At 38.2% G+C, this 25,670-nt stretch overlaps 1 protein-coding gene across 7 annotated transcripts in view; it reads right to left on the bottom strand.

Moving 5' to 3' along the window:
- Nucleotides 1-25,670, bottom strand: part of TRPC4 (transient receptor potential cation channel subfamily C member 4) — a 208,151-nt gene that overhangs the window by 150,875 nt on the left and 31,606 nt on the right. For 3 of the 7 annotated variants that reach the window (XM_059891956.1, XM_059891957.1, XM_015473751.3), the window contains 2 exons: nucleotides 16,352-16,523; nucleotides 16,009-16,063 (listed from right to left, as the gene is read on the bottom strand). The gene's annotated coding sequence lies outside the window, so the exon portion shown is untranslated. 7 annotated transcript variants of the gene reach the window in all.

Below are 25,670 nucleotides of genomic sequence, written 5' to 3'. Positions count from 1 at the left end.
CCAGTTGACTTATTCACACTCAAACCTATTTGGATTTTTTTTCTTGCTATTGGTGTAGTAGGTGAAGGTGAAGTCGCTCAGTTGTGTCTGACTCTTTGCGACCCATGGACTGTAGCCTACCAGGCTCCTCCATCCATGGGATTCTCCAGGCAAGAATACTGGAGTGGGTTGCCATTTCCTTCTCCAGGGGATCTTCCCGACCCAGGGATCGAACCCAGGTCTCCCACATTGGAGGCAGACGCTTTAACCTCTGAGCCACCAGGGAAGCCCATTGGTGTAGTATTATAATATCAGTATCTTTGGCATAATGCATTGTGCACATAAAAGCATAATGCTCTCATTTTTACTATCATTCCTAATTCCAGGCCCTTTTCTTCATCATCTTTCACACAACTACACCAATATCCTTGTAATAATCTCACTGATATTATCCTTGCTTCCTCCCTATTTAGCCTCCGCAATGCCACATGCCTAAAATTTCTAAAATATAAATCTGATTCAATCACTCTTGTACTTATAATCCTTAAATGACTCATAACCATCCACAGGGAAAATAATAACCTATTATAGAATATGGGACCTGCATGATCTGGCTTCTAATGCTTTCTTAGATGTATCTCCCAAGTCAAACCCTGAAAAACCTGATTTTACACTGACAAGAATCCAAACTACTTGGCCACTACAGCTCGAAGCATTTTCTCATATTGTTCTTTAGAATAAGAATTCTGTTCCTCCCCTTAAGCCTTCTGGCAACTCCTGCCAAATTTTAAAACCTCTGTGAACTATCACAGCCTCTGTGGATTTTTCTTCTCTTCCTCTTAAGGCAGAGTTAATGACCTCCTTTATGCATCTTCATAGACCCTGTGAACTGTGTTTTTCTTTTTACTGTGTAAGAGATTGGGACTTACACAGTATTGCATCCCAATCCAAAGCAAGTGGTTACTGCCCCAAATTTACTGATGAATCAACAAATTAAAGATTATATTTTTAGAATTATTTCTCTGTTTTTTGGGGTAAAGGAATAAAATTAACAGGGTAAAATTTCTTTAATCATGTGCTGAAAGATTGTTTAGCCCACTGAATGCCACAATGAATAGCTGGACAGCCAGTCAGTGGTCATAAGTTACTGAATAGCCTGGGCAAAATGCTTTCTTTCTTTCTTTTTTTTTTACCTATTTTTATTCTCTACATACCTTACCCACAAGCTTTTTTTCCCCCCACAAAGACCTATAACATGTAAATCAACACATCTATAACTCTCACCTTTGGAATATGCTATCACTACTATCTAAATCTCAGAAGGATGTAAGACTTAAGTCACTTGACTGATACTTCCAGGGAAATGAGAGCGCAGAGGGGGAAAAAAAAAAGTACAAGACAGCCAGGGCCGGCAAACTGAATATCTCATAAAGGGAGAAATCAAGTTTATATACCAGTTAATAGGAGACTAAAATATGCCTATTAATATTTACAGAATTATAAAGAGGATAGGAGAAAAACAGAGGAATAAAAGTAATCAAGAGTAAGAATTAAAAAAAGCAATTGGTGATACTGGTAGAATGATCATGAAATGAACCAGCAAACTTAAAGTTCAGATCGTTGACATTTTCCCAGTTTGAAACTGTAAAAGTGAAGAGAAAAAGAGAATAGATGGGTAAGAGCCAACATCTATAATATAGCAAATGACTGAAGAGAAAATAAATAATGGTGTGTGGGACATATTTTTAGTAGTAATGACCAAGAATTTTCATAATTACAGAAGATAAAAGACCTCATATGGAAAGAATCCATAGCATCATGTAAGACATAGAAGAACAGCTGCTTCACAGATTAAGAAAATTATAAAGGAGGAGAAAAAAAAATCCCCTAAGAGAATTGCTACCACTTTCAACATAAGGAATAGCTAGGTCAAAATAAATTTTTGTTCTATAAAATGTTTTCTCAGGGGTGATAAGACTGTAAACCAATAAATAATTCAAGATTTCAGTGTTCCCATCAAGAAATTCCTGCAATTAAATTTACCTAAGATAACATCCTGCTCACCTGGGCAAACAGCTTTCTTATCTTTCTTATCAAGATTCTCTCCAGACCCCTCACTTGGCTAAATCTGTTTAGTTGATGAGTCGTCCCTGACCCTTTGCGACTGCATGGACTAGTAGCCACCAGGCTCCTCTGTCCATGGATTTCCCAGGCAAGCATCCTGGAGTGGATTGCCATTTCCTTCTCCAGGGAATCTTCCTGGCCCAGGGATCGAACCTGCACTTCCTGCATTGGCAGGAGGATTCTTTATTGCTGAGCCTCCAGGGAAGCTCTGGCTAAATCTACCAATCCTAAATTAGTAACATCACATATATTGCCCAATCTCCATCATTCTCCCATCTTGAAAGACCCACCTTAAATCCCTTGCACACAGGGCAGATCTCTATGGATATTCTTTCCAGCTGGCCCCTCTGGTGGCACTACACAGCTATATCAATGTGATGTCCTCCCTACTGCTAAGAGTGATAATGAATTTATCCTTATTTTACTAGAAAATCATGATAATATTTTGGGAAGTCCAGGACATAAAATGAATAAAGGATCAGATTAATATCAGACCTCTTAACAGCAAATTTGAAGGTTAGAATATAATGAGGTATTGACTGAAAAGTTGAGATGGATAAAAGCCTCCCCTCTCAACATGAACTTTGAAACTAGAATTTCATATCTTTTTAAAATTATTTAAATGCAGGAAGGAATAAAATTAGTCTCATGCATACTGCCTTGGAAGATTGTTCACACAAAGACCATATTTGATCACAGGATGGCACTACAATATGTGGAAAGTATAGGTATAAAAAGAATGATTTCTACGGTTTAAGCAGTTGAATTTTTGTCTCCATTGCTCACTGATCTACATGCATGGATTAGAAAAGGGTCTGGTACATAACAAGTGTATAATGAATATTTGCTGCAGGCATAAAATATCTATTAAACATCTGTATGTCAAATGTGCGTATTAAACATTGACAGCACCCTGGGAAATGAAAGTCAACATCCTTGAGAAACATGGCAAGAGCCGGGAGAGACGGAGATCTGCTTTCCGTAGGGTGATTGGGGGTGGCCTCTCTGTGACATGAAAGATGATAAAATGGCAGCTAAGCAACATTTAAAAGTTCAGAGAAGACCATTATGTTAAAAATGATCTGAAAGTGGGAAAACAGTGAAGCAGGGACAGCATGATGCATTCTAGGATGTAGAAGAGGGAGAGCTTGTCAATAGAGTACTGCATGTAAGGGAGAGAATGGAGGCAATGAGTCTATAACCAGGAAATGCAAGGCAAAGATTTGGGAATGTATTCAAAACATAGTTCTTGAATGGCCTTGAGCTGGGAACGTATGTAATCCAAGTTCTGCTTTTAATGGTCACTTAGGCTGCTATGGTTTTTCCTGTGGTCATGTATGGATATGAGAGTTGGACTGTGAAGAAGGCTGAGCGCCGAAGAATTGATGCTTTTGAACTGTGGTGTTGGAGAAGACTCTTGAGAGTCCCTTGGACTGCAAGGAGATCCAACCAGTCCATTCTAAAGGAGATCAGCCCTGGGATTTCTTTGAAAGGAATGATGCTAAAGCTGAAAGTCCAGTACTTTGGCCACCTCATGTGAAGAGTTGACTCATTGGAAAAGACTCTGATGCTGGGAGGGATTGGGGGCAGGAGGAGAAGGGGACGACAGAGGATGAGATGACTGGATGGCATCACTGACTCGATGGATGTGAGTCAGAGTGAACTCCGGGAATTGGTGATGGGCAGGGAGATCTGGTGTGCTGTGACTCATGGGGTCGCAAAGACTCGGACACGACTGAGAGAATGATCTGATCTGAGGCTGCTGATTGATTTGGAAACAAGAGTTCAACCTCTGGGTTGGGGAGATCACCTGGGGAAGGAAATAGCACCCACTCCAGTATTCTTGCCTGGGAAATCCCATGGACAGAAGAGCCTGGTAGGCTATAGTCCACAGAGTTGCAAGAGTCAGACACAGCTTAGTGACTAAACCACCACCAAGAGTGAAAACCGAGAGACCATCTGCCAATAGAACGAGTGAGTGCCATTCCACAGTCTACATCATGAAGGAGGAAACATGGAACTCTAGGATTAATAATGCAAAACTTGGGGACTTCCCTGGTGGTCTTGTAATTAAGATTTTGCCTTCCAACACAGAGGGCATGGGTTTGATCCCTGGTCAGGGAGCTAAGACCCCACATGCCTTGTGGCCAAAACACAAAAGCAGAAAAAATATTGTAACAAATTAAATAAAGACTTAAAAATGGTCCACATCAAAAAAAAAAAAATCTTCAAAAAAAGAATGCAAAATTCAGACTGATGGTGGAATGTAGGTGGAGATTTAAGTGTCTGCTTAAGGTGGAGATTTAAGATTTAAGTGTCTGCTCATATTTTATTGAACAAAGAGGGATAAGATGGAGATCTACTTTTGGTAGGGTGGTCGGGGTGGTTTATTAATATTTTATTAGCTCTGATTTAATATATTTGAGGTAATCTTTCTCTAATCCTTTCCCATATCCCTATTTTTCATACCTTTGCAGAATGTGAAGATTTTTAAGGATATACCATTTTGTAACAAGAATGAAGGTATATATATTGCTACTACAACACCAGAAACAGTTTTACTACTTTCATTGTGTCAAAGGTGTCACTAATTGTCCTGTTGACAACGAAAGCATAATTTGCTGTAAAAGAAGCAATATTCAGAAGAAATGTGGAGGGAAGGCGATACATATTACAAGAAAGTAGTTTATCAGATTACACCAAGAAAGACAAAATAACCTGGTTTCAAAAATGACATATTCAAGAGCAAAATTTATGCAAAAGTCACCCAGAACAATCAGATCCTGTAGTCCATAGCCAACATTCAGTTTCTGACATTGTGTGTGCACAGATGCATATGTATGAATGCTAACTATGGAAACAGTGAGTCTTTTGACCAAAGGAGAAAGAAATAAATCTTGTAATCATAGCAAAAGTAATATAAAAGGCTTAAATCTATGTGTATGCAATAGAATTTTTGATAAATATATGACTCTTAAATGTAAAAAAATACCAATTAGATTACTGCAGAAGCAAAGATGTCACAGGGCTTAGATGTTATTGCTGGTGATGCTGGCGGTGGTAGTGGTGGTGGTAGCAGTGTGTGAGGGAGAGAGAGAGAAGTAATTCAATACATATTTCATAAAAGCATATCATTAGAGAAGCATTAAAAATAAGGGCAGGAAATGGAATGATAATAAGCAATGTTGAGACAGTTAAAAGTTTTGGAAATAATTATTTCGGAATACCATGAGAATGGTTGAATTGCATTTAAAAATCGAATATTGAAACAAAATGATGGGAAAGCATCAACAAATGTTAGTCAATCCTTTCAGTGGGGAAGAATTTTCTAAGCAAAAAATAGTGGAGAAATGACTATGAGGAAGACTCATGGTATGCATACACAGAATTCAAAAATTCTTAGTAGTAAAACATAATGTAGAAAATTAAAAGATAAAATAACTAGGAGAATTATTAAAACTAAATATGGCTGAGAAGAGGTTATTAAATAGAAAACAAAAATCACTAAGAGTCAGAGAATAAAAAGAACAGCTTCTTCCAAGAATAGAAAATATACCTGGAAGATATCATTTGAAAGTGCATTCTACTTTACTGACCTCTAAAACTATGAAGTCTACCAGTAAGACAGACACATTGCATGCCAAATGTGATCATATTATATATAAAAGAATGACCAGTACCAGAAAGGATGCAATGAAAATATTTCTCTTGTTAAATTGCTGGTGATAGTTGAAAGTGGAAAGGAACTGGAAAAATGTATATTGGTCTTTTGAAAGGTTCAAGCCCTTTACCCCATGAATATCTCTCCCAGGAATCTATCTTAGAGCTGTATTTTATAAAGCAGGTGATGATGTATGCACAAAAGGAAAAATAACTCTTACATATTGTTGAGAAAAACTGGAGAGACTTCAAGACTTAAAAACCAGTCATTGTCAGCTCATCAATTAAGAGCTAAATATCTACTTAATAAAAAGTGTGCCACTTAAATAAAATAATATGATTAGAAATTAATATTATGTAAAATAAGCATATTAAGATCTTTGCTAATCATGGAAAAATTTTTGAACACAGTAAAATTAATAGCTACACCAAGGATAAAACCTATGAGAAGGTGGTAACTATTAATACACTCATAATTAAGAAAGGTCACTGATGGGTAACTGAATGATTTCTGTTCTTGCCTAAATTTTCTAAGTTTTTGATAAGGAGAACACAATATATTTTACTAAAAAAAAACAGCCTCTTAATCAAAAAGAAATTTTAGTTTATAAAAGAAAAAATCAGCTGTCCTTGATAACTAGCAGAACTCTCAAGTTTAAAATATATTTGACTTGTTTTTCATGACTCCAAAAGCTAGAACAAAGAGGAATGGGTAGAGATGATACAGAAAACACTTTCTTCTCATCTAAGGGATGATCTATTAACAGTAATATTTCTTGTCAAGGATTAAATGTTTCTCTTAGAGACTAGTAAACTCTGTTGCTGAGAATATTCAAGGGTGAAAGAGACAACTCAAAGGGAAAAGCTGGAGAGAGAATTCAAGAACTAGACAGATGACTTAACTTGGATAATCTTTAATGACTGTAGCGATTAGACTCTGACGCTATTAGTCTCTGCTTTTGTCGTTGTCTCTGACAATGAGCCATGTAACTTTAGACACATTGCTAACATTGCCATTCTTCCTATTCCTCTCTTAAAGTTATAATAAATCATCTTCATACTTTCATTTTCTTGTTTAGTCACTAAATCGTGTCCCACTGTTTTGCGACCCCACAGACTATAGCTCACCAGGCTTCTCTGTCCATGAAAATTTCCAGGCAAGAATACTGGAGTGGACTGCCATTTCCTCCTCCAAGGGATCTTTCTGACCCAGGGATCAAACCCATGTCTTCTGTATTGCAGGTAGATTCGTTTTCATTATAGGGGACTGGAATGCAAAAGTAAGAAGTCAAGAAACACCTGGAGTAACAGGCAAATTTGGCCTTGGAATACAGAATGAAGCAGGGCAAAGACTAATAGAGTTTTGCCAAGAAAATGCACTGGTCATAACAAACACCCTCTTCCAACAACACAAGAGAAGACTCTGTACATGGACATCACCAGATGGTCAACACCGAAATCAGATTGATTATATTCTTTGCAGCCAAAGATGGAGAAGCTCTATACAGTCAGCAAAAACAAGACCAGGAGCTGACTGTGGCTCAGACCATGAACTCCTTATTGCCAAATTCAGACTTAAATTGAAGAAAGTAGGGAAAACCACTAGACCATTCAGGTATGACCTAAATCAAATCCCTTATGATTATACACTGGAACTGAGAAATAGATTTAAGGGACTAGATCTGATAGATAGAGTGCCTGATGAGCTATGGAATGAGGTTCACGACATTGTACAGGAGACAGGGATCAAGACCATCCCCATGGAAAAGAAATGCAAAAAAGCAAAATGGCTGTCTGGGGAGGCCTTACAAATAGCTGTGAAAAGAAGAGAAGTGAAAAGTAAAGGAGAAAAGGAACAATATAAGCATCTGAATGCAGAGTTCCAAAGAATATCAAGAAGAGATAAGAAAGCCTTCCTCAATGATCAATGCAAAGAAATAGAGGAAAACAACAGAATGGGAAAGACTAGGGATCTCTTCAAGAAAATCAGAGATACCAAAGGAACATTTCATGCAAAGATGGGCTCGATAAAGGACAGAAATGGTATGGACCTAACAGAAGCAGAAGATATTAAGAAGAGGTGGCAAGAATACACAGAAGAACTGTACAAAAAAGATCTTCACAACTCAGATAATCACGATGGTGTGATCACTGACCTAGAGCCAGACATCCTGGAATATGAAGTCAAGTGAGCCTTAGAAAGCATCACTACGAACAAAGCTAATGGAGGTGATGGAATTCCAGTTGAGCTGTTCCAGGTCCTGAAAGATGATGCTGTCAAAGTGCTGCACTCAAGATGCCAGCAAATTTGGAAAACTCAGCAGTGGCCACAGGACTGGAAAAGATCAGTTTTCATTCCAATCCCAAAGAAAGGCAATGCCAAAGAATGCTCAAACTACTGCACAATGCACTCCTCTCACATGCTAGTAAAGTAATGCTCAAAATTCTCCAAGCCAGGCTTCAACAATATGTGAACCGTGAACTTCCTGATGTTCAAGCTGGTTTTAGAAAAGGCAGAGGAACCAGAGATCAAATTGCCAACATCCGCTGGATCATGGAAAAAGCAAGAGAGTTCCAGAAAAGCATCTATTTCTGCTTTATTGACTATGCCAAAGCCTTTGACTGTGTGGATCACAATAAACTGTGGAAAATTCTGAAGAGATGGGAATACCAGACCACCTGATCTGCCTCTTGAGAAATTTGTATGCAGGTCAGGAAGCAACAGTTAGAACTGGACATGGAACAACAGGCTGGTTCCAAATAGGAAAAGGAGTTCGGCAAGGCTGTATATTGTCACCCTGTTTATTTAACTTCTATGCAGAGTACATCATGAGAAATGCTGGACTGGAAGAAACACAAGCTGGAATCAAGATTGCCAGGAGAAATATCAATAACCTCAGATATGCAGATGACACCACCCTTATGGCAGAAAGTGAAGAGGAACTCAAAAGCCTCTTGATGAAAGTGAAAGTGGAGAGTGAAAAAGTTGGCTTAAAGCTCAACATTCAGAAAACGAAGATCATGGCATCCGGTCCCATCACTTCATGGGAAATAGATGGGGAAACAGTGGAAACAGTGTCAGACTTTATTTTTCTGGGCTCCAAAATCACTACAGATGGTGACTGCAGCCATGAAATAAAAAGATGCTTACTTCTTGGAAGGAAAGTTATGACCAACCTAGATAGCATATTCAAAAGCAGAGACATTACTTAGCCAACAAAGGTCCATCTAGTCAAGGCTATGGTTTTTCCTGTGGTCATGTATGGATGTGAGAGTTGGACTGTGAAGAAGGCTGAGCGCCGAAGAATTGATGCTTTTAAACTGTGATGTTGGAGAAGACTCTTGAGAGTCCCTTGGTTGCAAGGAGATCCAACCAGTCCATTCTAAAGGAGATCAGCCCTGGGATTTCTTTGGAAGGAATGATGCTAAAGCTGAAACTCCAGTACTCTGGCCACCTCATGCGAAGAGTTGACTCATTGGAAAAGACTCTGATGCTGGGAGGGATTGGGGGCAAGAGGAGAAGGGGACGACAGAGGATGAGATGGCTGGATGGCATCACTGAGTCGATGGACATGAGTCTGAGTGAACTCTGGGAGTTGGTGATAGACAGGGAGGCCTGGCGTGCTATGATTCATGGGGTCGCAAAGAGTCGGACATGGCTGAGCGACTGATCTGATCTGATCATTGCCACTGAGCCACCAGGGAAAACCTTCATGTTTTCATAAAGCTTGACTTAAATTTTTACAATACTAGGTTATTTGTATTCGGTTTTGTTATATGACTTTTTGCTCTTAGTTACAGAAAGGGTGTCTCTTCATTATATACAGATGAGGTTTCCAAAAAAAATTTTTTCCAAATGTATTAGCTGTTTAGATAAACACAACTGTCAGAATTCCTGACATTTATGATAGCTATGAAGAGAAATTAGCTTTTTGAAGATAGAACACGGTTTTCATAAATTTCCATTGTCGTCTTCACTCTAAATATTTATTATGAAGTCAATTTAGGTATTTCTATTTCTAAAAAGTACAATTTTATTAATAAAACTAAAATATATATTTTTGTTTGGATAGTGAAGATATAGATGTAGTTTTACCATCATGGTGGAATTAAGCAGAAGGTTTTTATTAGGGGTATAATTTTAAAAATTCACACATTTATCTTTTTTTGTTTTAGTTGTAAATAAGACAGTCTACATCAGTTTCTTTTCTCCTAAATGGTAGTTACTATGTGACATTCATTTCTCATATAGGCTTTATTTGAAGCATTTGGAGGAAATATAACAGTAGTAAACAGGGTTCCCTGTACTTACTGATTATATAATTTGTTTTATCTAGAATTATCAAAAGAGCTCTTTAGCACTGGGGGGACAAAACTGGACCCCCCCGTAATCACTAATATACAGTAACTAATTTTTTTTTTTTTATGTTTAGAGGTTTAATTCATGAATGTTTCTCAATTCATTATTCTCTATATCCCTAAAACAACCTGTCCTGCTATTAAAAAGGAAAGGAAAAGACAGGGTAGTTTGTTCTGTTTCACCCATTTTCAGTGACTGAAGATAGCGTGCTGAGCCCAGTAGTAAGGTCCTGAAGCTAATTCATTTATATGAGTCCATTGCAGTTTCAGGCAAGGAGTCACCTTTGGTGAAGCAAGGCCTTCTCCTCTATTTGAAGGTACATTCTTTAAAAGAAGGTATTCAGACTGAGTGAGAGTGACAGTGAGCAACCTCATCTACCAACTTGACCCTGAAGACAAACTAGTTAACTGGGATGTGTCTGTTTCATGTCTGCTTCGTGTCTCCCAGAAATCTTGACCCCTCAGTGTGGGCTCCATTCTTCAGCAAAAGATTTATTGAGGCTTATTCTATAGCAGACCAGGACTATCTTGAGGGTTGAGGATAAAATGTCACATAAAACACAATCCCAGTGGGTGAACTTTTATACAAATTATATCTCGCTATAGCTGTTAAAACAGCAGCAAGAATTCTCTGACCTCAGGGAGGACACTGTCTAGTAGAGGAGAAGTTTTGTTAATCAGTTCAGTTCAGTTTAGTCGCTCAGTCGTGTCTGACTCTTTGCGACCCTGTGGATCACAGCACACCAGGCCTCCCTGCCCATCACCAACTCCCGGAGTTCACCCAAACCCATGTCTGTTGAGTCAGTGATGCCATCCAACCATCTCATCCTCTGTTGTCCACTTCTCCTCCTGCCTTCAATCTTTCCCAGCATCAGGGTCTTTTCAAATGAGTCAGCTCTTTGCATCAAGTGGCCAAAGTTTTAGAGTTTCAGCTTCAGCATCATTTCTTCCAAAGAACACCCAGGGCTGATCTCCTTTAGAATGGACAGGTTGGATCTCCTTGCAGTCCAAGGGACTCTCAAGAGTCTTCTCCAACACCACAGTTGAAAAGCATCAATTCTTCAGCACTCAGCTTTCTTTATAGTCCAACTCTCACATCCATACATGACCTAGACAGCATATTAAAAAGCAGAGACATTACTTTGTCAACAAAGGTCCATCTAGTCAAGGTTATGGTTTTTCCAGTGGTCATGTATGGATGTGAGACTTTTGTTAATAATCAGTAATAAATACCACATGGCGAGTTCTCCAGTAGAGATTGGTAAAGTGTTTCTTGGGGATTCCAAAGAGAAAACCATTAATTGTACCTGGAGGGAGAGAAATGCTTGCTATGGAAGTATTTAACTATGAGTAGATGTTGCCCAGGGCTTCCCGGGTGGCTCAGTGGTAAAGAATCTGCCTGCCGATGCAAGGGATGCGGGAGACATGGGTTCGATCCCTGGGTCGGGAAGATCCCCCAGAGAAGGAAATGGAAACCCACTCCAGTATTCTTGCCGGGAATATCCCACAGACAGAGGAGCCTGGTGGTGTACAGCCCATGGGGTCGCAAAGAGTCAGACACGACTGAGTGACTGAGCGTGCACCAGGTGTATCCTCAGTGACTAGTGGAAGCAAGGAATTCCAGGGAAAGGAAGCAGAGTTTTTAAAAGGAATGAGGATGAGAAAGAGCTCCTGATTCTATGCTAGTTTCTGTTTCTAGGATAATTGTCATTGTTCAGAAGCAGTTAGACTTTTTACACAATGGCTCTCCTATTACGCCTTTTAGAATGTGGGTTATGCCAATTATGTTCTAAATTACTCTGTGATCTTTATTATTCCCTACCAAATACTGAATCTTTCAATGATTGTACAAATTTGGGAATATGAAAGAACTATACCAAGTCACAGGAAAAGATACATTTCTGTGTCTCAGAAAAATTGTCAACTTCTGCTAGAGCACGCAGCCACTCAGTGTTACATCCAGAGGATGCAGCCAAAGGGTGAGCAATCGAAGCTGGTGGCTTCAGTGAGCAGTCAGAGGCAGACATGGTAAACACCTCAGGCTAAATCCTATTCCACATGCCCAAGCAATCTTTGGTCTAGGCAGGTGGGAGCAAAAATTCCATTAGGGCAGCTACTTAACGAGGCCGGTCCCTCCATGTCCCTAGAAATTTGTTCTTACATTATAGGTTAGACCCCCAAAGATTGAGTCTATTTTAAAACTGTTCCTTGTAACAACAAAAACAACACTTACAGAACTAGGCACTGTATGCTAGGCACTGTCCTAAATTTTATTTGTATGAACTCAATTCTCAGGAAACCCCCTTGGGGCAATCACTATTATTAGTGACCCATAGGATGGTTAGTGAGATAACTAACTTGACAAGGTCACAAGGGTTTTTATAAGTGTGTTCCCTACTCTGAGTCCAATTTTCTTTATCCCCTATTACACATTTTGCTATTCTCTCTGTTAATGAATGGCCATTATGTTTCCCAGTGACTGGGTTTTATCATGTTGTCTAATTTTCCAGCAGTTGCCTTACCTGTAGTTGGTCTCCTAACTCTGAACCTCAGATTCCTCATTACTGGCTGTCAGAGAATCCTTTTGACTCTTCAACAACACTGCCGGACCTCGCCTAAACATCAGTCCCTCAGATCTTAGGCAGATTGACTCTTGGCTGCCATATTAACCTATACTCAACGTAATGGAATTTTATTTGTCATTCCCCCACCGGCTCTTCTCTTTGGAGAATATTTTCAGGCTGTAAATAACTTCTAAAAAGACCCACGGCAAGTCAGTCCCCTCATCTCCCCCTCCCCACTCTCCAGTCACAGCATCTCAAATAATCTGGGTCAATTCGCTATGAAGGCAGCTAGGAAAAGAGAACATAATTTAGTCCTTTGCTCCTGTGAGATGTAGCAATTAGTAAATAATTAAGTGTGGGTTTCACTCCCATTGTTAAATTAAGCCCAGAAGGTTAAAGCTCAGTAGAATTGTGCTGCAAGGCAACGCTCACTTTCTTTGCTGTTTCTGGATGGTAATTCAGATTGAATAACATCCTAAAAGCACTATACAGTTAACAGGAAAGCAGAAGGCATAAATATTATAACAGGCAATCTTTTCCTTTTGTCTTGAACTTTAAAATCTTTCACCCAATCTTTTCATGTCCTTTCAATTTACCAAGTGAGTTTATTTCTACGCTGAACTCAAACATCAATTATGCAGAGTAAAAACAAATTGGTTTTTTTAAAACCAGACTGCTTAGAATACTCTTCATAAAAGTTCATTATGCACAAGGAATTCAGCATCTCCTAAATACCTCTAACAAGTATAGTAATTACCATAGCAACTTAGAAGATGACATTTATTTGGCAAAGCAACTTTTCACAGGTTATTTGGTTATTGTCCAAATGTATGATAGATTTGCCTTCCAGAGAATTCTGTTATTCTGTACTGTCATTTGCTCTATGACACTGTGATCTTTTTTTTTTTTAGCAATATAAAGCTAAATCATGATGTTTAAATACTCATCCTAGAAGTTTATCTTCTCAGTATATTGGCATCGAATGATTTAAGACCGCATTTAAAACAGCTTTTATCAGCAGGCATATTAGTACACTCTTCCAAATTCACTGAGCTCTATGTCTTTGGAAATTTAACAGATATGATAGGATTATTTACGTAAGTGGTATAGTTTATTTTCCATCAAGTCTTCATTTAAACTTTAACTAAATGAAGCTAATTCTCTTTAAGTCAAAGTTCTCTTGTTATTCTAAGAGTTGGCCTAAATTAATTTAAGGAACTGATTTAAGAAACGAGTAAGAGCTATGGTTTATTTCATAGAATTCTCCATTCTGACTGGCTCCATTACAAACAGCTCTTAGATCTTTGCTAATTTTCTCTGCTTCCTGGGGACCCAGCTGCCCTAAGGAAATTGAGGAATTAAACTACCAACATCTACTCTAATTCTAACAGATATGATCCCACACCACCTCAGATAAAACAGTTTATTAGTTTTGTAAACATCTGCTGGTTTATTAAAATTATCATGAAAGTAAAGCTGGAAGTTGATATTTTAGTTGTCAGTGTACCATTCAAAATTGCAATCCCCCAGCGCCATGATATCAAAAACCTCATAGGTGCTTTGTATGCATTAGTGGACTATTTGGATGAAAACCTAAAAAAAAAAAAAAATTATCTATCAAATATTTTGTCTACGGAGTATGATAAATTGGAATACATATAAATTTTCTTTTTCTTAAACCAGATGTTTGACACATTGTAATTACAGCCTTCTGCCAATGAAACCAACATTATTTGGAAGTAAAATAATCATTATTATTCAAATTCTATGACTTTTTTGTATGAATTTTAATGAAGATTAGATATACTAGAAATATATTTTAGTCAATAATTATTTTAGATCTCCTCTTTAAATGTTATATAATGGATGACTATAGCAAATACCATCTTAACAGGAGATAACTTTCATTATCAATACTTAATCAATGTTATATTTGGGGGATTTAGCAATAGCATAGAGTTTAACTTGATCTTTGATAAATTTCTGCAAAAATCATCTGATTTCTCTAGTTGATAATTTTTGAAAAATTTCTGTGTATGATGGTTAATTTTGTCAACCTGGCTGGAATGCCCAAATATATGGTTAAACTTTTCTAGGTATGTCTATGGGGTGTTTCCAGAATAGATTAGCGTTTGAAATAATGGACGGAGTGAAGCAGATTACCATCCCTAATGTGGGTGGGCTCTCAGTCTTTTGAGAGCCTGAATAGAGAACAAAAAGGTAGAGGAGGACTGAATTCGCTTTCTGCCTGACTGCTAAGTTGAAACATTGGTCTCCTGATACTGGACTGGGACTGTGTTCCTGGTTCTTAGGCCTTCAGACTGAGACTGGAATTTATGCCACCAGCTGCCTTAGTTCTCGGGTTGACAGACGACAGACTGTGGTACTTCTCATCCTCCAAACTGTGTGAGTCAATTCCTTATGACATATATCATTTCAATCTATGTATGTGTGTGTGAATCTATCTATCTAGGCATGCTCAGTTGAGTCCGACTCTTTGTGACCCCATGGCCTGTAGCCCTCAGGGCTCCTCGGTCCATGGGATTTTCCAGGCAAGAATACTGGAGTGGCTTGCTGTTTCCTTCTCCAGGGGGTCTTCCTGATCCAGGGATCAAACCTGCATCTCCTGTGTCTCCTGCATTGGCAAGCAGATTCTTTACCACTGAGTCACCAAAGCAACTGCCGATCATCTGTCATCTATCTATCCTCTGTTTCTCCTATTGATTCTGTTTCTCTGCTGCTGCTGCTAAGTCGCTCCAGTCATGTCCGACTCTGTGCGACCCCATAGATGGCAGCCCACCAGGCTCCTCTGTCCCTGGGATTCTCCAGGCAAGAATGCTGGAGTGGGTTGCCATTTCCTTCTCCAATGCATGGAAGTGAAAAGTGAAAGTGAAGTCTGTTTCTCTCAGTCAGTCAGTCAGTTCAGTGGCACAGTAGTGTCCAACTCTTTGCGACCCCATGAATTGCAGCACGCCAGGCCTCCCTGTCCATCACCAACTCCCGGAGTTCACTCAAACTCACATCCATCGAGTTGGTGATGCCATCCAGCCATCTCATCCTCTGTCGTCCCCTTCTTCTCCTGCCCCTAATCCCTCCCAGCATCAGAGTCTTTTCCAATGAGTCAACTCCTCGCATGAGGTGGTCAAAGGGAACCCCAATACCCTGCACTTTCAGCTGCCTCTTCTTTTGTCAAACTTAGAACTCCTTTTGAGTGTCTGTAGTTTGCACTTTTAAAAAACACAAGATTTGTACTCAGCAACAGCTAGTTTGTACCCCAATACTATGCCTTCAACCAGTGTGGGGTCTACACATAATAACCTACCTTGGAGTTATGTTTTCTCATGTGTGAAATCACGATAGCACTGACTCTCAGAATCCTGTGTTAAAAAGTCAAGATAAAATATATTAAGCTTGAATGGTGCTTGAATTCTAGAAGATACACAATAAATGCCTATTCAGTTTCAGCCTTGACCATACCGTACACTGTAATACGGTAACTAAATTTCACAACCCAGAAAGTTTTGGTCTGAGAGACCTCAGGTGATTTTACATTTCTTATAAGATTAAAACACTAGAGCCTTAGTACCCCTGCTTCTAAACTGACAATAGAAGGTGTGTTGGTTTAGGAGCCTAAGAATTGGGTTTTGTAGTCTCCTGCCACTTACCCTCAGGGTAGTTATCTCCTCTCCTTGGAGACTCTGTCTGGTAGATAATGATGCCCACATGCTGGGTTGTTGCTCTGCAAATGTGGTTCAATGTACAAAAGTGGCTGATACTCGGATATTCATTGGATGGTGATCATCTTTAGTTTCCTTGAATTTCTAACTGGCAACATTTCTAGATGTAAACTCATGAAAATAATTTGTCAATATAGGTTAAAATTGAGTTTAAATTTCTATAAATTTAAGACACATGTAAATTAGCACACATATTCCATGATACATGTATACAGAATGTAATAGCCACTATATAGTTTTTTATGCAAGAAATATTTAAATTAACTTTATAAAATTAACCTCCAGACTATAAGAGACATTGATTAACTAAGTTCAAAGTTTATGAGAGGACCTAGTTTTAATAATTTACTACAGATACTTACTCCTTGGAAGGAAAGTTATGATCAACCTAGATAGCATATTCAAAAGCAGAGACATTACTTTGCCAACAAAGGTTTGTCTAGTCAAGGCTATGGTTTTTCCTGTGGTCATGTATGGATGTGAGAGTTGGACTGTGAAGAAGGCTGAGCACCGAAGAATTAATGCTTTTGAACTGTGGTGTTGGAGAAGACTCTTGAGAGTCCCTTGGACTGCAAGGAGATCCAATCAGTCCATTCTGAAGGAGATCAGCCCTGGGATTTCTTTGGAAGGAATGATGCTAAAGCTGAAACTTCAGTACTTTGGCCACCTCATGCGAAGAGTTGACTCATTGGAAAAGACCCTGATGCTGGGAGGGACTGGGGGCAAGAGGAGAAGGGGACGACAGAGGATGAGATGGCTGGATGGCATCACTGACTCGATGGACATGAGTCTGGGTGAACTCCGGGAATTGGTGATGGACAGGGAGGCCTGGCGTGCTGTAGTTCATGGGGTCGCAAAGAGTCGGACACTACTTAGTGACTGATCTGATCTGATCTGATCTGACCATCCAATGCATTTAATACTTATCTGTCAGCTTCAGTTTTATAAGACTGGGAAAGTATAACTATGTCATAAAAATAATGGAAATGTGGATAAATAACTGATATTAGAAGTAGTCTCCAAGATGCAACATCTACAGGTGGGTAGACAGATTTAAGAGTTATCAAGATAAAATGCATTGCATTTGTAAAGAAATGCATTTTAACTAATTATTTAGTATATGAATAAAACAGAGTGAACAGGACACTAAATAAGAATAATTACTATAATATGAACCAATATAAATCATAAAAATGATGATACAAACAAAATTATCATTCAACATTGATACTCTGGACTTTGTCATGTAAATTCCCATGAATTTTGTAAGTCTATATTTCAAGTAAAAAATTCAACAATAAGAGCACTTCCCTTCCATTTAATGGCTTGACTTTTCTAAGCTAAAAAGAGAGTTGTAGAGTACAGAGAATTCCCTTAACTTCTCTTATTGTTAATATATTGTTTAGTTCAGTCACTATCTTTTTAAAGAAAATAAAAATTTTCCATATTTTAAATTCATTAATAGAGAAATAAATACTAATATATCATATGTATAATAATAAGTGAGTATACCATACTTCAACTAATCAAGTATTTTATCACCTGTCTTTTGACAAGAAATAATTGGAAGAATATTTGTCTAAGAATGAAGTCAGTCAGCATCTCATTTGTCCCATAAATAAGACAAGATGCTCTAAGTGTGGCAACATATTTTATTGTTACTGTAGAGAGGAACATAAAAATTGTTCAAAATTGTTTTTCTAGGATGAGGAACATAGCTCCATATTGGCAAATATTTTAAAAGTGAGCATATCACTCCTCTAGCAAAGGATCAAGGTAAGCTAGCCTGAAAAAAAGTTTAAAATTCCTCACCAAATAGCCCCAGTGAATGAAAAGATCACGGTAGATGATCACCCTTCCCTCCACCCTGCTGGAAAGACAACCAGAAGCCATAACTGTGCAGTGGTAAATGACCTCTTTAAACTGAATTGTAAGGTGATCACTTATATATAAAATGAAACTTGTTATGGGTTCTTGTGAGGTAAGAAAACAAAAAACATTGTTTAAATAAAGGATAAACACTAATATTTCAGTCCAATAACTTATAATGGGATATAATAAACAAGTTAGATACTCAGAACAGTCAGTCATTTGTCCTTTCATTTTTTCATCCACGGAAACTTTATCAAACCTTTACAGTCTTTGGGTGTTAAATTAAGAATTTAAAAATACAACAATGTGGCTCTTCCTTTTAGAAAACTTGCATTTTTAAATAGTCAGAAAACTAATGTATCAGGTATGATCTCATAAGTGCAAAAATATATTTAGAAAGATTTATAGATACTTGGGAAACTTCACAGAAAGGCAATATTTGAACTGCATTTTGAAGAAGGAAGGATGTGTCAGGTAGGGAAAATATGGGTCGTATTAGGAAGATGGAAGTCACTAAAGGATGGAATTATAAAAAGTCCACATATAGCGCTGGTGGCCTTGACAGCAAAGAATCTGTGTGCATTGCAGGAGACCTGGGTTCAACGCCTGGATCAGGAAGATCCCTTGGAGAAAGGAATGGCAACCCACTCCAGTATTCTTGCCTAGAGCATTCCATGGACAGAGGAGCCTGGCAGACTATACTCCATGGGGTCGCAAAGAGTCAAAGATGACTGAGTAGCACTTTCACTTTTTTTCACTTTGCCAGTGTACTTAGAGCATGGCTCAGTAGAAGTTCTGGAATCACATAAAAACCAAGGAAGATACAGTCAAATAGATTAAGTCATTCATTTTAAAAATGTTGCGGAATGCTTAACCTATGCTACAAAGTAGATATAAAATGCTTCTACTAGTTTCTTTAACTTTTTATTTTGAAATTATTTTAGACTTACAGAAGAGTTGCAAGGAGAGTACAGAGAATTCCCTTCTTTTAATGTTAATATCTTATACAAGCACGGTCTTTTATAAAAAATACCATTAACTGAACTACAGACTTGATTAGACATTTGCCATCTTCTTTTAATAAGAATAAGTAATATTCTTATTCTCTTCTAGGATCCATCCCAGAATACCACGTTGCATTTAGTCATCATATCTCCTTAACCCAGTTGGTGACAGTCTCTCAATTTTTGTCTTTTATGAGCTTGACTTTTGAGGAACACTGAGCAGGTATTTTGTAGACTATTCCTCAGTCTAGGCTTGCCTGCTTTTCATTAAGATTAGTCTGAAGTTAGGCTTTGGGGAAAGAATGCCACAGTGACCATCTCATTGAATCATCCCATAATGCCAACATGGCTTATTACTGATGGTGGTGACTTGATCACTCCATGAGGCCGTGCCTGCCAGCCTTCTCCACTCTCCTATTTGGTAGAAACAAATCAACATGTCCAAACTCATGTTCAAGGTGAGAATTAAGCTTCCCCTGCAGGGAGGATTATTAAAGAGGTTTTGGACATATGTTAAAACCACCAGAATAATTAATACATATCTGAGGGAGATACTGTGGGGTTATGTAAACATCCTTTCTCTGCTTGAAGTTTGTCTACTGATCTTAGCATCCTTCTGTGGATCATCCCTGAAGCAATACTTACAATGGTGCTCTAGTGGTGGTTTTTCTATTTCTCCCATTCCTGTAGTTATCACTTGAACTCTTATTTATTTATTCAATTAGTTATTTATATCATTATGGATTTGGAGATCTTTATTTTATTGTTGAATTATAACATAATACTATAATTGCTTTTGCTGTTCCAGCTGTTTCAACTTTGGCCATTGGGAAGTCTTTCAAGGTTGGCACATGTGTTCTTTTGTGATGCTCATATACTTTTTATTCATTTACTGAGCACTTTGTCGCTTTCTGGGGCTTCCCTGGTAGCTCACATGGTAAAGCATCTGCCTGCAATGCAGGAGATCCGGGTTCGATCACTGGGTCAGGAAGATCCCCTGGAGAAGGAAATGGCAACCCACTCCAACATTCTTGCCTGGAGAATCCCAAGGACAGAGGAGCTCAGTGAGGTACTGTCCATGGGTCTCAGACACAACTGACTGATGAACACTTGCTGCTTTCTACTACTATAAGACGCACCAGGCTCATCTTCTATCTCCCTTGCCTCAGTCCTAGAAGTAACCGTTTTTCAAAGGAGTCCAGCTTTTTTTTGCTGGAGTGTGATATTTTGAAATTAATATCTGGGTGCTTGCTGTGCTTACTGCTACTGTAGCGTTACTGATGTTCATCCTAGCATTTCCGCTTGCTTACTTGTAACTTCTTTTTCTGACAATAAGAAGTTTGGTGTTCTATATCTATAACATATTAACCTGTGAGTGAAACAAATGTTACTTGCCGTATCAGTAAACAAAGGATGTTGTTTGCAGTATCAAGCCATCACATTACAGTTGACTGGAAGGTGAGCTCTGAGAAAACTCAGGATAGAAACAGGATGCTGCTATGGAGCCACCAGCCTCTACAGCCACCCCCAGCAGTGTGCCCCATGGAGACTCAGGATGGGAAAACACAAGATACTGGCCCCAAAGAGCTGTGTGCATATCAAAGGAACAATGTCAAGGAGCCCAGACTTCTGCATCTTCCCACACATAAAAAAAGCACTAATTTCAGTAGCTTGAGATATCTGGTTTTCCTTAACTAACAGAAATCTTTTGAAGTTCCTACCTGGTATTTGTTGCAAAAGCTCCACTATATATCCTGGTTTCCCTCTTAGCCCTTGGAGCAATCTCTCAGAGCTATCCGAGAGGCTGCATTCTGGGCTTAAGTCTTCAGTTTTGTCCACCAACATAATTCTCAACTTGTAGATTGTGCTTTTAAGTTGAGAAGTCTATTGCACCCTAGTATACACATGGGCCTCCCCAGTGGCTCAGCAGTAAAGAATCCACTTGCAATGCAGGAGACATAGGAGACGTAGGTTCAGTCCCCAGGTGAGGAAGATCCCCTGGAGGAGGGCATGGCAACCCACTCCAGTATTCTTGGCTGGAGAATCCCATGGACAGAGGAGCCTGATGGGCTACAGTCAATAGGATCACAAAGCACTGGTCACGACTGAAGCAATTTAGCATGCATGCAGTATACACATAATGGAGTTTTCGAATTGCTAGACCACATCCCCATGAGAAACAGATTTACCGACCAGAGCACAGTGGTTGTATACAGTTCTTTGTGCCTCAGCCTTGTAATATTTAGACAAAGCGTTAATTTCCAATATTATTTAGATCATCTCCTTTTCTTCTCCACCTTTCCATTGTGTTTTTTTTGATGTTCACAGTCCAAGGGAGATTGGTTATTAACAAATTACTGTGTAGGATAAAAGATGTAAAGCTTATGCTAGATCCCCTAAAGTGAAGTGAAGAGCCCTTGCTTGTGTTAATAATGTTGAGGAAATAGCCCCAAACTGAAATCACAACATGTAAATATTAATGAGTATCCTGGTGCATGAAAAGCAATTAATATTTACCATAAAATATCATGAAATCAACATTTGGTAAAATAACAAAATATTTGTTCAATCAAAGACTATTACTGAGATTTTAATATGTATTTGACAAGAGCTAGAAAATTTAAGGTAGATAGGACATGTGGGCATGCATGCTCAGTCACTCAGTTGTGTCCAACTCTTGGGATCCCATGAATTAAGATTGTGCACTTTTGAGCCCTCCACACTCCTCTGTCCAAGCGATTTCCTAGCCAAGAATACTGGAGTGGGTTGCCATTTCTTCTGGACCCAAGACCCCAGGGGATCTTCTTGACCCAAGGACTGAACCCAGGTCTCCTGAATTGGCAGGTAGATTCTTTATCACTGAGCCACCTGGGAAGCCTGTATAGGGCATGGTCTTTCCTCAAAAAAATAAAGAAAAAAAAAAAATCTCTTACATGTGAATCAGTGCTATTCTAGGAATATGCACAAAAGGAAGTGGCTGTGAGGTCTATAGTCATGGGGTAACTAATCAATACGTTTGTAAACTCACAAAGCCTAGAGAGACTTTTAAGTGTGTGAGCCTTTCAAGTGTCAACAACTTTCATGTAATGCAGTTCTGTTTTCAAGGTAGATTCTATTTGGAAATCGTTCTCTTTCTGCCAAGGATCAGAAACATTAGAATCTTCTCAACATTGAAACGAAACTCAAAGGAAAAGAATGCTCACAACGGCTGCACATAAAGAGAAAGGGGACCTAAGAAAACAGAAAGTCAGTATCATACAAAAATGCATTGGCAACTCCAGGATTGTACATTTTTGCTCAACAGCCAGGGCTGTAAGAATACAATTGCTCAACTTGGTTAGCTCCACTTAAATTGAAGAATCAACTTAAGCTTTGCCTACTCTTGAAAGAATTTCCTCACCCTCCTCCCTGCTAGCAATGGCAGGTTCAGATAGGTGTTTTATTGCCATTCCCTGCAGCTATAGTCTCAAGTTTTGAGCAAATAGATTCTCTGAGCATTTAAAATCTCCATTGTTATTCACTGAGCTTCTTTCGGTCCCACTCTAGCTCCGAATATACATGAAGGGATTTGATAATACAGTACCTCCATAAACATAAGTCTGTTTCCTGCTCTCTGTATTTCCACTACCTACCCTATAATAATCAGTTTTGTTTTGTTACAAAATCGAATGAATTAAGATTGTGCACTTGAGCTATTTACAAGAGCAAATGGAGATTAAGTACACAGTTTTTGTTAGCAACCTCTAGACAAAGAAAAGACTGTTCCTAAGCAGGATTGCGTGGAACACTAAAGTGGTAAACAAATGATGATAAATAGACTGTCAAAAGCAGAATGCGCACTTTGCCAGGAACCATTGCATTTTGTCACATGTATCAAAGGCTTCCTCTAAGTTTTTAGTTAAAGGTAACTAAATGTTAAAACCCAGAACATACTTTAGATTTTGTAAGTTTTCATGTATAAGATATAAGCTATATAATAAACCCATGCATCCCTTTTCCACATTATGAACGTAATGCTTTTCAGCTCATCTTAAAAAAAAAAAATTTTAGGAAAGCAAAAGAATCTCCTTCAAGCTATATGGGTGAGACCTATTAGAAAACTGTTACAGCCTAGTATTGGCCAAACACCCAAGTATTTTCTCTTATCAAATCATATCTAAATGCCTTTGCATTTAAGGGAATTGTATATTATAGGAGCACATGGAGGAGTAATGAAATTTTTCTTGTGTGAAGCTTAAAGAACGTCACAGAATAGGAATGAGTACCATTTTGACAAATAGAGAAATGCAGGAAAGGTATTCTAGATATATGAAAATGGCTCTGCCATTTTATTTGAAGTAAATGATTCATCGTTTTTATTTATGCATTCAATAAATATGTATTGCATAGTTCGTAGGTGAAAATATGCTGAGAATGCTGTGGTAAGTGAATAAGTCAGATGTGGCCACTGTTCTTATGGAACTTGTAGAATTTAGGATAGCGAGATAGAAACACATTTAACAAAAAAATCATGAAAATCATCGGGAAGTGCAGACAATAAAAACTGGTGATGTGTTACGCAGGACTCACGTGGCTACTTTAGTTCCATTAGTGTGGTGGAGGAAGTTTGTTGTAGTCTGAATGACAAGAGGAGTGAGCATGGGAAGACTAAAGAGAACAACAACATCGGCAGAGAAGGAAATAGAACCAAAACTATACGGCTAGAAGGAAGCAGATTCCTTGCTCTGGAGCACTGGGCGGTAGTTGTGAGATGCATGCCGAGGTCATTACCAAGGTCATCAAGATATACCTCTTAGTAACACAGGACTTCCAGATCTTCTAGTTAATGGAATGTGGCCCCTGAGGACTATATTCTAGAGGCCACAAAATCATGTGCAAAAGCAGAATCATCTGGAAGGTTAAATCTAGGTAGTAAGATTCTTGATAGTCCAGATGGTTAAGAAACCTTCTTTGTATTAGGAAGTAGAAACTATCCCGGAGGAAGTAACAGGAAATGGATTAGAAACTTCCATAAAGGACCACAGTAAAGAAAGTTGGCACTCACAGGGTGCTTAGCGTGTTCTCGGCTCTCTGCCACATGCTTTATATACATTACCTCATTTAATTCTCACAACAACTCCAATACTTTATATGATGAAAGTGAAGTACAGAGAGATTAAGATATTTCCTGATGATCATACAACTAGTAAGTAGTAGGACTGAGTATAAACCCAAGGAGTTTGGCTCCAGATCACACACTCTTTACTCCTGCACTATGCTGGCATTTCTATATCAATTGAAAAGAACTGTAAAGAATGGATATCAGTTCTTATTAAAAGGGAAAAATAAGTTATGATTGATTTATAAAGAGTTATTACTTTTATTGAGAAATAGTTTTAACTAAAAAGATTCATGAAATGTTAGTTGCTCAGTTGTGTCTGACTCATTGCAACCCCATCGATTTGCACCAGGCTCCCCTGTCCATGGAATCCTCCAGGCAAGAATACTGGAGCGGGTAGCCATTCCCTTCTCCAGAAGATCTTTCTGACCCAGGAATTGAACCCCGGTCCTGCATGAACTCTTTATCATCTGAGTCAAAGCATTCCCTTTAAAAAGATTTTTATGTATTTTAAAATTTTATTAATAATGTCCTCTAATTTCACTTTGTGGATCTATAATAACAATAGAATGCTCATGTATTAAAAATAAATAAAAATAAATTTAAAAGTAACTAAAAATTATCAAGATTACACTTGATAATTTGAAGAACTATAATAGGTAAAGTGAATAACAATTGCAGAGACAATTTTAGTATATACTTAATGCTTTACTATTTCAAAGTGTTTTCCCCTATATGAAATGAATCTTCTTAACAATCCCAGGAGGGAGTGTATTCATTTTAGAAGTGGGAAAACAGGTTTGGGAGTAATGTATCCAAGTGATTTCACACAAAAAGACACATGAAAGGTAATTAAAATATTCCCGCAAGGACGTGTCTTAACAACTTAAGAACTGCATTAACAAACTGTAGATGATCAATTATATATATATAGTTTCCTGTCAAAAAATATTTTGGCAGTTTCAAACTGTTTTTATTTTTATATGGCATAGATTATTATCAATATATCATAAAAAGATTACAGAATTTCAAATCTGAAAGGTAACTCATGGCTCTTCTCCAATCCCCTTAGAGTATTCTATAAAAGAATTCAGATTCCTACTACAGCTCCTACTGAAAATGTTTCATACTATTTGAATCTGAAGTAATGAATACTACTGATTAGTATTTTTTGTTTTATAAGGAGGAAGCATTGTTTCTGGATTTTGTAAACATTATTTTTATGAACTCTTGCAATAGGAATATGCTACAGGCAACCCATTTCCATTGATGG

Source organism: Bos taurus, chromosome 12 (genome assembly GCF_002263795.3).
Source record: "Bos taurus isolate L1 Dominette 01449 registration number 42190680 breed Hereford chromosome 12, ARS-UCD2.0, whole genome shotgun sequence".
NCBI classification, from domain to species: domain Eukaryota; kingdom Metazoa; phylum Chordata; class Mammalia; order Artiodactyla; family Bovidae; genus Bos; species Bos taurus.
This window is presented reverse-complemented; position numbering and strand designations above follow the sequence as displayed.